This window comes from Bufo bufo, chromosome 9, assembly GCF_905171765.1.
Source record: "Bufo bufo chromosome 9, aBufBuf1.1, whole genome shotgun sequence".
Taxonomy (NCBI): Eukaryota; Metazoa; Chordata; class Amphibia; order Anura; family Bufonidae; genus Bufo; species Bufo bufo.
Window position 1 is genome coordinate 53,194,440 of NC_053397.1, and position 10,753 is coordinate 53,205,192.

Here is a 10,753-nt window from a genome sequence, read left to right on the forward strand (position 1 = left end):
CTTATGATGTCACAGAGAACGCAACCCTTTCATCCCGCGGCCACTGCTCCATCAGCAAATGCATACGGCACAGTGGCCGTGCGCAGGCCAGGAGCCTGCTAGTTATACAACGAGGGACATTGTAAATTTTTTGCCCTATGCAAATACAAGCATGAGTGTTCCGTCTGCGGAGGCTCACATGCTGCTATCCGATGCCAGCGCCAGCTGCCAGTACATAAAGCCCACACTGCTGCCGGAGGGAAAGACCCCAGTGAGCGTGCACGCGATGTCCCCGTGGCTAGACCAATACCCCAATGAGCAGGCGTCCGCTCAACTGCGTTCTGGTTTCACGTCAGGGTTTTTCATTCCATTTTATTTTTCTTCCCTACCCACAATTTCTGATAATTTGAAGTCTGCAAAGGATAACCCGGAGCAATTGAGAAGCAAAGTAGCTAAAGAAGTCTCTCTAGGGCGTATAGTAGGACCATTTAAGTCCCCTCCGTTTAAAAACATACGTATTTCCCCTTTAGGCCTTATACCTAAAAAAGAGGCAGGTTCATTCAGATTGATACATCATTTGTCCTTTCCAAAGGGCGCATCTGTGAATGATGCTATTTCCAAGGAGGAATCTTCGGTGTCCTATGTGTCATTTGATAGGGCAGTAGCTTTAGTTAGCCGTGCCGGAACTGGCGCATTGTTGGCCAAATCTGACATTGAAGCAGCTTTTCGTTTACTCCCTGTACATCCTGATTGTTATCACCTATTAAGTCGTATGGTGGACGACGCCTATTACTATGACACATGCCTACCGATGGGCTGCTCGATATCATGCCATTATTTTGAATTGTTCAGCACCTTTTTGGAATGGGTCATCCGTTTTGAAACGGCCTCACAGAATATTATCCATTATTTAGATGATTTTCTATTTGTTTCTCCTGGCAATTCAAAACAATGTCAATTCCTCCTGGATACATTTCGTTTTTTCATGGCTCGATTTGGTGTCCCCCTCTCTGAGGATAAAACGGTTGGTCCGGCGACAATCATCACGTTTTTGGGTATTGAAATTGATACCAACCTGATGGTTTTTCGCCTACCAAGCGAAAAATTACAAAAATTTAATTATCGGCCTTGATATTGGGTTTCATTTCAGTAAAATCAGTGACGCTACGACAAATGCAGGAGTTATTAGGATTATTAGTATTTGCGTGTCGCATCATGCCGATGGCTCGTGTTTTTTCTCGTAGACTATCACTGTCCACTTGCGGGGTAAAAAAGCCTTCTCACCACATCCGGTTGACCAAGCAGCTGAAATTGGATTTGCACGTCTGGAAATCCTTTTTGACTCAGTATAATGGCCACACTTGTTATCAATCTGTACAGATTTCATCTCCGGATTTGTCATTATTCACGGACGCTGCTGGGTCTACCGGTTTTGGTGCCATATTAGGCAAGGAGTGGTGCGCTGCACCGTGGCCTGACTCTTGGCGTTCGCTGGGCCTCTGTTCCAACATCACTCTACTGGAATTATTCCCTATTATTGTAGCCATCAACGTATGGGGTCCCTGTTTTCGAAACAGGCGTGTCTGTTTTTACACGGACAACATGGCGGTAGTCTGCTGTATTAACTCATTAACCTCTTCTTCCCTCCCAGTTCTCTCGCTACTCCGCCACCTGGTCCTCCGATGCCTAGAGTTCAATGTCTGGTTCCGAGCCCAGCATGTGCCAGGCGTAAACAACCCTATAGCTGACGCTCTCTCTCGTTTTCGTTGGCAGGAATTCAGGTTCCTGTTGCCGGCGGCAATCCAAGATGGGATCCCATGCCCGACAACGCTTTGGGATTTGCCGATCAACGACTGATGAGTATGGTACAAGCTTCAGTGGCACCAGCCACATGGTCAGCACATGGTAAGGCGTGGGCAGAATGGAGGGCGGTGGCGGAGAATTCGGCAAATGTTATATTGCCAGCTGCATGTTTACAGGTGACCATTGCTTATATCTTGTCCCTGAAAGCCAAGGGAGTTAGTGCTTTGGTTGCGCAGCGTAAATTGTGGGGAGTTGCGTATTATCTTAAAATGCGAGGTTGGCAGGACGTGACTCAGCATTTCTTAATCAGGCAAGCTATTAGGGGTTGGCGTAAGGAGCATGTCCGCCGCGAATGTCGCCGCCCGGTATTATTTGCTTTGTTAGCCAGCATTTGTCAATTACTACCTTCCATTTGTTCATCTCCTTATGAGGTGTGTTTATTTAGGGCTGCTTTTTGCTTAGCCTTTTTTGCGGCCCTTCGTATTGGAGAGCTGGTTTCCCCTTCCCTCGCTCGCGCAGGAGGTTTGGCAGCTACAGACGTTTTCATCAGCGACTCGGCCCTAAGGGTCTTCATCAGGAGCTCTAAAACAGACGTTTTTGCGCGGGGGGCTTGGCTTCCATTGCATAAGATTGGCGGCCCAGCTGGTCCCCATGCCGCTGTAGCCCAGTTCGTGTCTACTCGACCTGAGGGAGCTACCTTCCTGATACATGCTGACGGCACCCCCCTTACTCGTTTTCAATTTAGTTCCATATTTCGCCGTTGCCTCCTTTTTCTTCACTTACCAGTTTCAGAATTTGGCACTCACTCTTTCAGAATTGGGGCAGCCACGGAGGCGGCTCGCGCTGGGTTGCCAGAGGCTGAGGTTCAGAGGATTGGGCGTTAGAAATCTGCCTGCTTTGCTTCATATGTTCGACCTCATTTACTGATTTGATTTTCTTTTAGATGCGGCCCAGATTACAGTATGTTTTTATCGGCCATTCGTACATTTTTTGGGCAGGACAGAGAGCAGTAAGTCGCCCGGGCAGGCGATGCCTTGGTTTCCGAAATATTCAAGCACGCTGGCGGGGTGTCCGGGGCTTACGCTGGTCTCAGGTTCTCCCGGAAGCGGTGGAATGTAGTCATCTAGTGCGATCCCCGGTGATATTAGTTATACATGCTAGGGGCAATTACCTGTGTCTGCTAAAAATAGCGGAATTGATCACATTGATAAGAGCTGATCTGGAGAGACTCCCTTCTTTCTTCCAAGAGGCGATTATTGTGTGGTCGGAAATTATTCCCCGGGTTACGTGGCAAGGTGCCAGGGATGCCACAGCCATAGAAAGGGCCAGGTGCACAGTCAATAACCGCATTTCACGTTTTATCCGATCCAGAGCTGGTGTAGTTGTACGCCATCGCCAGTTGGAAGGCGACAACGGGCGTTTGATGCGGCCCGATGGTGTCCACTTAAATGACATAGGGTTAGATATTTTCTTATCTTGTTTTACAGGATGGAATTGAGCAGGCCCAGTTCTTGTTGGGTGGGGTTCGGTGCGGCGTGTAGGAATACACGGGCCCCTCCGTGGAGGTCGGTGATAAAAGCAAAACGGAGAAGAAGGCGGACTTGCCCACAGAGGGAGTCTGTGGGGCATACCGCTTCTGGAGACTCCAAATTTGTTGATGTTGGTTTGAGATATAAAATAAAAGTTGGTCTGATAAAGAAATAAGTAATAAAGCTGTGACTGACTCTCACCCAACAAAAGAAGGTTGTCATGTCATTATTCCTAGCTGCTAAGTGTTAAGGGGGTCAGTTAGTTTCATTCTCCACAGTCTACTCTCACCGTTCAGACGGTTGATCTGTAAGTGTGCAACCGTGACGCTGCAAAAAATCAGCAAAGAAGTCCTGTGGGTCTGAAAAGTCGCTGTTCCGATAATTTAGGGATTTGTAGGAAACAATGCTCAAGTTCGCAACCATCTTCATCAAATTCTCCTTTGCCTCCATCATAGCTTGGTTGATGTCTTCAGCACTTTGCATTTTCATGCATACTCGGCGGAGATGGACCGACAGCTTGTCCTGAAGTTTGACGCAGTTCTTGCAGACAAGGCGGGTGTGCATTTCAACCTTGTGAGAGGCCATCTCTGCTGTATTCAAAATGGTGGCTCAGCTAGCAAAGACAGGAGAAAACAGAAAACAGTTCTTCCTCTAGCTTTTGCAAAAATGGTCTGAGGGCCAAATAGATTGATACTTTGTACACTGCTCAAAAAAATAAAGGGAACACAAAAATAACACATCCTAGATCTGAATTAATTAAATATTCTTCGGAAATACTTTGTTCTTTACATAGTTGAATGTGCTGACAACAAAATCACACAAAAAATAATAATATGGAAATCAAATTTTTTAACCCATGGAGGTCCAGATTTGGAGTCACCCTCAAAATTAAAGTGGAAAAACACACTACAGGCTGATCCAACTTTGATGTAATGTCCTTAAAACAAGTCAAAATGAGGCTCAGTAGTGTGTGTGGCCTCCACGTGCCTGTATGACCTCCCTACAACGCCTGTGCATGCTCCTGATGAGGTGGCAGACGGTCTCCTGAGGGATCTCCTCCCAGACCTGGACTAAAGTATCTGCCAACTCCTGGACAGTCTGTGGTGCAACGTGACGTTGGTGGATAGAGCGAGACATGATGTCCCAGATGTGCTCAATTGGATTCAGGTCTGGGGAACGGGCGGGCCAGTCCATAGCATCAATGCCTTCGTCTTGCAGGAACTGCTGACACACTCCAGCCACATGAGGTCTAGCATTGTCTTGCATTAGGAGGAACCCAGGGCCAACCGCTCCAGCATATGGTCTCACAAGGGGTCTGAGGATCTCATCTCGGTACCTAATGGCAGTCAGGCTACCTCTGGCGAGCACATGGAGGGCTGTGCGGCCTTCCAAAGAAATGCCACCCCACACCATTACTGACCCAATGCCAAACCGGTCATGCTGGAGGATGTTGCAGGCAGCAGAACGTTCTCCACGGTGTCTCCAGACTCTGTCACGTCTGTCACATGTGCTCAGTGTGAACCTGCTTTCATCTGTGAAGAGCACAGGGCGCCAGTGGCGAATTTGCCAATCTTGGTGTTTTTTGACAAATGCCAAACGTCCTGCACGGTGTTGGGCTGTAAGCACAACCCCCACCTGTGGACGTCGGGCCCTCATATCACCCTCATGGAGTCTGTTTCTGACCGTTTGAGCAGACACATTTGTGGCCTGCTGGAGGTCATTTTGCAGGGCTCTGGCAGTGCTCCTCCTGTTCCTCCTTTCACAAAGGCGGAGGTAGCGGTCCTGCTGCTTGGTTGTTGCCCTCCTATGGCCTCCTCCACGTCTCCTGATGTACTGGCCTGTCTCCTGGTAGCGCCTCCATGCTCTGGACACTACGCTGACAGACACAGCAAACCTTCTTGCCACAGCTCGCATTGATGTGCCATCCTGGATAAGCTGCACTACCTGAGCCACTTGTGTGGGTTGTAGACTCCGTCTCATGCTACCACTAGAGTGAAAGCACCGTCAGCATTCAAAAGTGACCAAAACATCAGCCAGGAAGCATAGGAACTGAGAAGTGGTCACCACCTGCAGAACCACTCCTTTATTGGTTGGTCAATACAAGCACATTGTTGGTGATCTGGATACCAGTGAAAGCGAAACTGGTTAGACTTATCGCGAGACTACGCGATCCCTGCACATTACTTCCTGGAAGGCGACACGCAAAGACATCACGTGGAACGCCGAGACCGGAGGGCAGTAAGCAGTGAATTTAAAGTACCGGATCCCACATCGTGACATAAAGGATCCAGCGACCATTGGCAGCATAAATCACACAGGCATTCTAAAAGGGCAAGGTAAGAGGGTTCACGGATAGGGGGACGCCCCATTCATAAAACCCGTCTACTTTAATATATACTGAACCCTGAGTGCGGACTTTGTATGCTGGTGAAACCGGATGGTTCACATCTCTATATTAGCGCTACATTAGTTGCTACATCAATCTACATGGACACAATTATCACCTAAGAAGACACATGCAAGTTCTTTACAGCTGCTCATTCAGCAGTTTTTTTCACTTTTGAATAACCCTTCATTCACAGGTATTAATGTGTCTTGCTAATTGCCTATAATTTCCACCTGTTGTCTATCCCATTTGCACAACAGCATGTGAAATTGATTGTCACTCAGTGTTGCTTCCTAAGTGGACAGTTTGATTTCACAGAAGTGTGATTGACTTGGAGTTACATTGTGTTGTTTAAGTGTTCCCTTTATTTTTTTGAGCAGTGTATATGCATGTCAACTGACCATGTGGTATGCCACCTGGAATGCTATTGGTCCACAGCTCACAACATTCAGACTTTGAAAAAAAATAGAAGTTCAACACCTATATCTAAGCCCACCATGGCACCTGGCTGTCTGGGACGAAGTTTAATCTTATTTTAACCCTTATGGTAATTGAGGGATCGTCCATGAACAGTTTCAGACTTCATTAAAACTAAGGCTCCATTCACACGTCCGCAAAATGTGTCCGCATCCGTTCCGCAATTTTGCGGAACGGGTGCGGACCCATTCATTCTCTATGGGGACGGAATGGATGCGGACAGCACACAGTGTGCTGTCTGCAGCCGCAATTGCGGAGCGCGGCCCCGTTTTTGGGTCGGCAGCTCCGCAAAAAAGATAGCGCATGTCCTATTCTTGTCCGCAGCTTGCGGACAAGAATAGGCATTTCTGCGGGGGTGACGGGCTGGTGTGTTGCGGACCCGCAATTTGCGGGTCCGCAACACACCACGGACGTGTGAATGTAGCCTTAGGCTCCTTTTACACCTGCGTTTAGGTGTGGATCCGTCTGCTATCTGCACAGACGGATCCGCACCCATAATGCAAATGCTGATATCCGTTCAGAACGGATCCGTCTGCATTACTCTGTCAAAAAAAAAAGGTCTAAGGCCTCATGCACACGACCGTTGTGTGCATCCACGTCTGTTCTGTCATTTTTCACAGTTTATGGGAGGTCCCATTCATTTCTATGTAGCTGTAAAAAAAAAATGATAGTTCTCAGTTTTTTCTCCGCATCCGTGATCCGTGATTCCGGTCCGTCAAAAAAATATAACCTGTCCTATTCTTGTCAGTGGAAAACAGAAGACGGACCCATAAAAAAAGAACGGATGCACAACTGGTATGTCATCCGTGTCCGTGTCCGTTTTTTTCTACAAGACCTTGGTGCAATAAAATTAAACTTTTCATTAACTTTCCTTTTTTTTCCCCCTGTCAGACAAAAAAAAAAAAAAAAGAGAAGAAGGAAGACACAAGGAAACACAACTGAAGCAAAATCGGACACGGACCACTGAAGCCAAATCACTGACCGTGAAAAAACACTGTTGTGTGCATGAGGCCTAAGTCTAAGGTCTCATGCACACGACAGTTGTTTTTTGCGTCCGCAATATGTCAGTCCAGAAAAAAAAAAAAAGGATGCGGCATCCGTTTTTTTTGGAGGATCCGTTTTTTTCCACAGATCCCTTGTCCACAAATGTAAAAAAAAATGTAGTACATGCACTACCTTTTTTTGCTGAAGGGAAACACTGACAATGGACGCGGAACACAAACGGATGAACTATCAGCATTTTTTTGTTTTGCTGACCCATTTAAATGAATGGGTCCCCATCCCATCCGCAGAAAAAAACGGAACGGAGGCCGAGAAAAACAACTGTCGTGTGCATGTGGCCTAAGTGTAAGTCAAACGGATCCGTCCTGACTTACATTGAAAGTCAATGGGGGATGGATCCGTTTACAATTGCACCACATTGTGTCAATGTAAACGGATCCGTCACCATTAACTTACATTGCAAGTCAGGACGGATCCGTTTGGCTCCACATCGCCAGGTGGACACCAAGACGCTGCAAGCAGCGTTTTAGTGTCCGCCTCCAGAGCATAGGCGTGCACAGCCTATTGCATTAGGGTGTGCGCCCTAAAGCACAAACGCAGACACCGCACGCGTGTATATGTATATATATATATATATATATTTATTATCAGCCCTTATGTCTCATTAGCCCCCCATTATGCCTCTCAATAGCCCCCATTATGCCTCATTAGCCCCCATTATGCCTCATATGCCCCCAGCAGCCTCATTTTTTATAAAATAAAATAAAAACACTTACCTCTCTGCTCCTGGACGTTGCCACTCCTCGACGCCCGCGATCCTCTACCTCCTGCTGTCGGCTGTGCTCTGAACTGGCGCGCACAGTGTGATGCCACAAAGCCCTGCACAGCCAAGGACCCAGAAGCGGTAAGAACATAGTGTTCACAGCTTCCTGGTCCTCCGGTACTAATGAGCGCTTCCAAAATGGAAGTGCTCATTAGTATTCGCCGGCCAGCAGGCTTAATTAGGGTGTGCACAGGAACACCCGGCACACCCCCTGCGCACGCCTATGCTCCAGAACGGAAAGGAGGTGGAACGGAGCCAAACTGATGCATTCTGAACGGATCCTTATCCATTCAGAATGCATTGGGGCTAAACTGATCCGTTTTGGGCCGCTTGTGAGAGCCTTGAAACGGATCTCACAGGCGGACTGAGAAACGGCAGTGTGAAAGTAGCCTTAGTGCAATGCAATGACAAGGACCAAGATACATCTCTCTCTTTCTAATATAACATGCAGTTACATAGTATGAATGTTATAAGGTCTGTATTGTACCAACAGATTAAGGGCACATTCACACGAACGTAGTGTTTATCGGATTCTCAAATTGCGGATCCGCAAAACATGGATACCAGGCGTGTGCGTTGCGCAATTTGCAGACTGCACATGTCCATTGCCATAATAGAATATGCATATTTCTGTCTATGAATGTGGGCAAGAATAGGACATGGTGTATCCTTTCCGCAGGCCGCAGAACTGAACCACAGATGCGGACAGCACAAGCTCTACGATTCTTTTGCAGCCCAATTAAAATCAATAGCAAAACAGGTGGGGACCCATTCATGCGGCCATCTGAATGGGCCAAAACTGTCATATATTCTAATCGTTGGTCAGATGGGCTATTACCCGCTGTCAATTGGTCAGAATGGACAGATGTTGGTCAGATAATCTGCTTTGTGAAATATAGACGCTGCTAGCCGTTGCCGGGAGGGAACCGAACCGTCCCGGCTATCGCTAGATAGCTAGCGCATGACAACGCTGCTGTTACATGCTGTGTGTGCTCTGTCACATGGAGAGGAGCGATCAACATGCTATCACTCATCCCCATACCGTATAAGAGCGATGCGATGGTACTGTGCCTCTCTGGGAGACTGTAATCTACTTCCTTGAATCAAGTTCTCTGAGGAGCAATGTCTGAAGACAAATTGTGCAGACAATTTTTGAATGATGTGACAGGCTTTCATTCAGTAATGACCAAGCAGTTTTTAAACACATAAATCCCCTGACATGAGTTTACAGCAGGCATCCTCTAACTGCGGCCCTCCAGCTGTTCCAAAACTACAACTCCCAGCATGCCCGAACAGCCTACAGGTAGGTAGGTGTGTGTGTGTATATATATATATATATATATATACACTCACCTAAAGAATTATTAGGAACACCATACTAATACGGTGTTGGACCCACTTTTGCCTTCAGAACTGCCTTAATTCTACGTGGCATTGATTCAACAAGGTGCTGATAGCATTCTTTAGAAATGTTGGCCCATATTGATAGGATAGCATCTTGCAGTTGATGGAGATTTGAGGGATGCACATCCAGGGCACGAAGCTCCCGTTCCACCACATCCCAAGGATGCTCTATTGGGTTGAGATCTGGTGACTGTGGGGGCCATTTTAGTACAGTGAACTCATTGTCATGTTCAAGAAACCAATTTGAAATGATTCAAGCTTTGTGACATGGTGCTGGAAGTAGCCATCAGAGGATGGATACATGTTCTCATTCTGTTTACGCCAAATTCGGACTCTACCATTTGAATGTCTCAACAGAAATCGAGACTCATCAGACCAGGCAACATTTTTCCAGTCTTCAACAGTCCAATTTTGGTGAGCTCGTGCAAATTGTAGCCTCTTTTTCCTATTTGTAGTGGAGATGAGTGGTACCCGGTGGGGTCTTCTGATGTTGTAGCCCATCCGCCTTAAGGTTGTGCGTGTTGTGGCTTCACAAATGCTTTGCTGCATACCTCGGTTGTAACGAGAGGTTATTTCAGTCAACGTTGCTCTTCTATCAGCTTGAATCAGTCGGCCCATTCTCCTCTGACCTCTAGCATCCACAAGGCATTTTTGCCCACAGGACTGACGCATACTGGATGTTTTTCCCTTTTCACACCATTCTTTGTAAACCCTAGAAATGGTTGTGCGTGAAAATCCCAGTAACTGAGCAGATTGTGAAATACTCAGACCGGCCCGTCTGGCACCAACAACCATGCCACGCTCAAAATTGCTTAAATCACCTTTCTTTCCCATTCTGACATTCAGTTTGGAGTTCAGGAGATTGTCTTGACCAGGAGCACCCCCCTAAATGCATTGAAGCAACTGCCATGTGATTGGTTGACTAGAGAATTGCATTAATGAGAAATAGAACAGGTGTTCCAAATAATTCTTTAGGTGAGTGTATACATATATATATATATATTTATTTTTTACTTCCCCCCACAGCATACAACATTCATTTACATACCAATGAACAGTATAAGGCCTCATGCACGCAAACATATTTTCTTTCCGTGTACGTTCCGTTTTTTTTTGTTTTTTTTGCTGACCTTAGATGGAATCATTCATTTCAATGGGTCCGGGGGGGGGGGGGAGTTTCTCCATTTTCATTCCGTTTCCGTATGTCTGTTCCACCAAACAATAGAACATGTCCTATTATTGTCAGCATTATGGACAAGCATAGCACTGTTCTATAAGGAGCCAACTGTTTGTTTCCGCAAAATACATAATGCACACGAAAATCATCCAGATTTTTCCCAGATCCGTATT